The sequence below is a fragment of the Nannospalax galili genome, unplaced genomic scaffold (genome assembly GCF_000622305.1).
Source record: "Nannospalax galili isolate Female #2095 unplaced genomic scaffold, S.galili_v1.0 scaffold113, whole genome shotgun sequence".
Lineage (NCBI taxonomy): Eukaryota > Metazoa > Chordata > Mammalia > Rodentia > Spalacidae > Nannospalax > Nannospalax galili.
The window spans coordinates 3,006,100-3,011,117 of record NW_008335444.1 but is presented as its reverse complement, the minus strand read 5'-3'; the positions used below and the strand labels follow the sequence as shown (position 1 = coordinate 3,011,117).

Genomic DNA, 5,018 nt, shown 5'->3' with positions numbered 1-5,018 from the left:
ACACTGTTTCTCCTTCATGGCAGGCATTTCAGTCTGTTTTGCAGGAAGGAACTGAAGTAGCAGGAAGCAGAGGCGAGGTCAGACAAGGGATGCCCCTTCCCAGTGAATATAGCCACATCTGCCAGGCCATTGGGATGGTGTCAGTGCACCTGAGCCAGCATAGCAAGGGTCCTGCAGCTGGGGCAGGCTGACAGGCAGGCAGGTCTACAGCTTCTTGCAGAGGACAGCAGAGGTCAGACAAACAGGAAGGAGGACTCCACAAGGTACCAAGAGCAGAGACCTGGTGGAGGCCACCCCAATGGCATCACACGCTACGATGGTCCTTGATGCCACCTTTGGTGGAGATGCTGGACCATGGCGGAAAGCTGCAGAGCAGGCTGTGGGTGGTAGATTCTGTGTGGGATCAGCAGGGGCTCAGGTTGGCTAGAGCTGAGCCCCTGTGCTGAATGTAGTCTCTGATGATCCAGGGAGGCTAGCCACCATTGATATTGAGGACATAGGTGAAGCCATCTTTGAGCAGAAGTAGGGCAGATAGTGATGCTGCCTAAAGTCTCTGTTTTCATAGAAGTTTATTGCTGTGTTGTTGACGGTGAGGACATGCAGGTAGATGGCTTTGCAGTGTCTTGGAAGGTGGCTGAAATGTGATCCTTTAAAGTTTCTAGTGAAAGGGAACCTATGCTGTGTTTTCTGAATTCTTTCACTACTCCCAGACTTAGAATGTATGCAACTTGTGTATCTACAGAGAAGCTGGAGACTAGAATAGCTCTGTCCTCTTTATGCATTTTGGTCCTAATCTTAATTTCAGCTACTATCATTCCCACGATGGTGCCTCTTTGGGTTGCAGTGAGGGAGAAGAACTTGTTGGATGTGATATCATGACACTGTGAGTCAGGGTACTCAATGAGGAACCAGTCACCGCTCAGGTGTTTCACAGCGTCTGTGTCACAGTGGCAGAGGCAGTGCAGGCTGACCTCCCAGAGGGCACTTGGAAGACACCATCTCTGACATTCACACCTTGCGCGGAGCCTGGGGCAGTGGAGAGCATCATGGGGTCAGCGCATCCTGAGGGTGAAGGGAAGCTGCTCCTCCACACAGGTTATGTAACCAGCAGGGGCGTAGCCAGGCGGAGGGCATGTTTTTTACTTTTTATTTGTTTGTTTTAGATGGAGAATTTGGAGATTATGTTTCCTGTTTATGGGTAAGGAAATTGACTCAGGTTTAATGCACTCTTCCCATTCTTACATTAGAATTGCTAGAGAGGAAATCAATCAAACAGTTTTATATAGGGAACTGGTAAATACAGACAGGTAAAAGTGGAGGCTATTTGAAGCAATGATCCTCTCGTGTTGGCCACAGTGACTTCCATGTGTGCTGGACACCTTTTGTTTACCCATCTGATCCACCTTTTATCCTACTAGTCCATTCATACTGCTCTGGGGACCAGGATTCCATTTCCAAGGACTCCCTGGCACCTGGTTCTTGGTTGGGTTTGATCAGTGGGTGGCACCTGCTGGACAGTGGAGGAAGAGTGCCTCTGTCTCCAGGCAGGGTGGCTTTGGCTGGTCTGACGTCCCAAAGTTATAGCTCAGGCTGGCTGGCCTTTTTCACACAACCTTTTCATCTCTAGGTTGCAGAAACCCCTCCATTCCTTCCTTTGACCTCTTAGTTCCAGTGGTCCTTGTCTGTTATGCAGTTTGGATAGTACCTTTTATAGACCATGTGACCATGACATTTCAGGGATTCTGATAAAGGTGCTTCAGTGAGCTTCCATTTTCTGGAAGGATCCTGACAAATGGTAATTAGATAAAAAATATGAAGTTTACATTTATGTGGTTGTATTTCTATTAGCTTCTCAGTATTGACAGCAACATGATCCACCCAAGCTCTGGATGCTATGAAACTGTGATTCTGTCAGTAGTTTTGCTGACAAGCACTGGCATGATAAATCTCGCTTTATGTCATCATCCGGTCCCAATAAAGTTGAAGGCTAGATTAAGCACTGGCCTTTTGAGCATTAACACCCATTATCTCTCTCAACCACCATGGCCATATGGCAGCACTTATTTCACTAGCCTACAGATTTAGCTGTCTACCCAACAAACTTGGCAAGCTCACTCCACTTCTCAGAAGATTTAACAGCAGTGAGTTAGCAACTATGAAGACTTCATTACTTTTACTGATGTGGTATGTGGCTGGCAGCATACTGAGAGATGTTCCTGAATGCTCTAAGTTGGCAGAAATAGGGTTGTGCCCCAGTGCACTACGAATTTAATTCTACTTGTTTTATTTCTGTTTAAAATTTTTTTCTTTTGAGACAGGGTCTCGCTATGTAGGTCTGAATGGCCTGGAACTTGATATGTAGACCAGGCTGGCCTCAAGCTCACAGAGACCCACCTTCCTCTGACTCCTGAGTGTTGGGATTAAAGGCATATGCCACAATGCCTAGCTGTTTTAAAATTTTTTAAATTACATTTATTTATGACTTGTTCTGTGTGTGTGTGCACATGTAATAATGAGGCCCAACAAATTATATATATATTGCCCAAATCTGACATACAACTTATGATAATATAATGTATTTTTGTTACTGACAAAAAATTTGAGCATTGACTCTTACATATTAATATTCTTCATTTTTTAAAAATATTTTTGAGATAGGGTCTCCCTGTAGCCCTCACTGGCCTGGAACTTCCTCTGTAGACCAGCCTGGCATCAATCTCAGAGAAATCTGTCTGCCTCTGCCTCCTGATTGCAGGGATTAAAGGCATGTACAACCATGCCTGACCTCTTTAAATACTTTTGAGAGACTGGGCTAGCCATAGCTATAAAGATCCCTGTGTAAACAGACAACAAACAAACAAACAAACCATTCACAAGTGATGTAGGAGCAGGAGGAAGGTCATCTATACCCCTCGTAACCTCTTCTAGGCATCAGAGCCATTTTGTTAAAAAAAGAACTGCCTATTCTAGCTATCTTTATTTCTTCGTTTCTCAACTCTTTTATCAATTTTTTTTTTAAATACAGAATCTCAGACTGGAGAGATGATTCAGTGGTTGGGAGCACTGGCTGCTCTTGCAGGGGACTAGGGTTTAGTCCCCAGCACCCACATGGTGGCCAACAATGGTCTGTAAATCCAGTTCCAGGGAACTCCAACAGTGTCTTCTGACCTCTGTCACTGACATTGGACAACAATGGTGCACTTACACACATGCAGGCAATACGCTCATTCACATAAAATAAAAATAATAAAGCTGGGTGTGGTGGCACTTAGTGGGCCTTTAGTCCCAGCATTCAGGAAGAAGGCAGAGGCAGGTGAATCTCTGTGAGAGCGAGACTAGCCTGGTCTATATAGTGAGTGCCAGACCAGCTGGGGCTATGGGAGACCTGTCTAAAAAAGACCAAAAAAAAAAAATTCATAAAAATAATAAATAAAATATTTAAAAAATATAGAATCTCCCTATGTAGTTCAAACTGACCTCAAATTCACAGTCCCCCTACGTGTCTCCTGAGTAGCTGCTGGCATGGCAGGCAGCCGATGTCTTTGGCATATCTTGCTCAGGATATCAAAACACGAGGGTCTCATTTTATGATTCTGTATCTCCGCACAGCATTGGCCCCCGCTGGTCACTACTGTTTGTTGGCCTTGATGGCTTGATCTCTCTGACCTTCTTCTCCCCCTGACCACATTCGCTCTCAAGCCTTCTTTCTTCTCTGTGGCCACCAGAGCTAAGAGTTCCTAGAGGTTTAGTTCCTTACTCTCTCCTCTGTTGTTAGCTCTGCCCCGCTTTCCAGTGCCCAGGGCTCCAGCTTCAGTTGTCTGAGATTTGATGGGGAGACTCAAGTTTACTACTTTAACTCACATATGCAGATCTCCATTCTATGTTTCACTGCTATAAAGAATGTGCCTGCATTTGTGACCTTTCCTGTTGCTGTGGCCAAGTATCATGCAAAAAATTTAAGGGAGGAAGGGTCTACTTTGGCTCGGAGTTTGAGGGGCTATAGTCCATCATGGTAAGGAAGGTATGGTGGTGGAAGGAGGGTGAATGGCTGGTTACTTCTTGTTTTCAGGTAGGAATCAGAGAGCAAACAGGAAGTGAAGGGGCTGTAAAACCTCAAGGCCAGCCCCCAGTGGCTCACTTCTTCCAGCAAGGTTCTGCCTCCTAAAGGTTCCACAGCCTTCCAAAAACTGTCACTAGCTGGAGACAAAATGTTCAATCACATGAGCCAAAGGGAGATAGTTTTGAAGTTATATTTTTAAACTAATTTATTTTTACTTCATGTGTATCAGTGCTTTGCCTGTATGCATGTAAGTGCACCCATGCGTACAATGCCCATGGAGGCCAGAAGAAGACATCAGATCCTCTGGAACTGGAGTTACAGACTGTTGTGAGCCACCATGTAGGTGCTGGGAGCTGAACCCAGGTCCTCTGGAAGATCAACTACTGCTTTTAACCATTAAGCCATCTCTCCAACCTCCAATGGATTTCTTTAAAAGAATCTGGACAAAATGACTCTAAAATAGAACATGTTCATAGAAAGAGCTAGTAAACAGTTTTTAAGGAGAGTGGTCATAGGAGACTACAGGGAGTAATTCATTGCACAGTGGCCCCACTTCAATATTCCTCCTCGCATTCACCCTTTCTCAGCATGCAGGAGCTCTATAACTCCAGCCACCAAAAACGTGAACCATTCCTGGCACCTCAGGTCTGGGTTCAATAATAGGAATTGTTTTGATCTGTGAGATGTTGAGAAATGCAGTGTAAGCAGAAGTTTTAAAAGTGCTTGCCCATTTGCTCCCTCTTTTGCCCTCTGTACTCCATAGTATGAATAGTCTGGGATAGCCCACTAGAAGATAAAAAGATGAGTGCGATCCAGAGGCAGGCATAGAGAGATACTCCTATAATCCCAGTATTTGGGAGGTTGATGCAGGAGGATTGAGAATTCCAGTCCAGCCTGGGATACATAAGGATTTTTGAGGCCAGCCTAGGCTACATAGCAGTAGCATGTTTGAAAAAAG

At 44.9% G+C, this 5,018-nt stretch overlaps 1 pseudogene; it reads right to left on the bottom strand.

Annotated features, from left to right (window-relative positions):
• Nucleotides 1-304: 304 nt before the first annotated feature.
• LOC103731887 lies at nt 305-1,452 on the bottom strand (annotated as a pseudogene).
• Between the last annotated feature and the right edge of the window lie 3,566 nt (nt 1,453-5,018).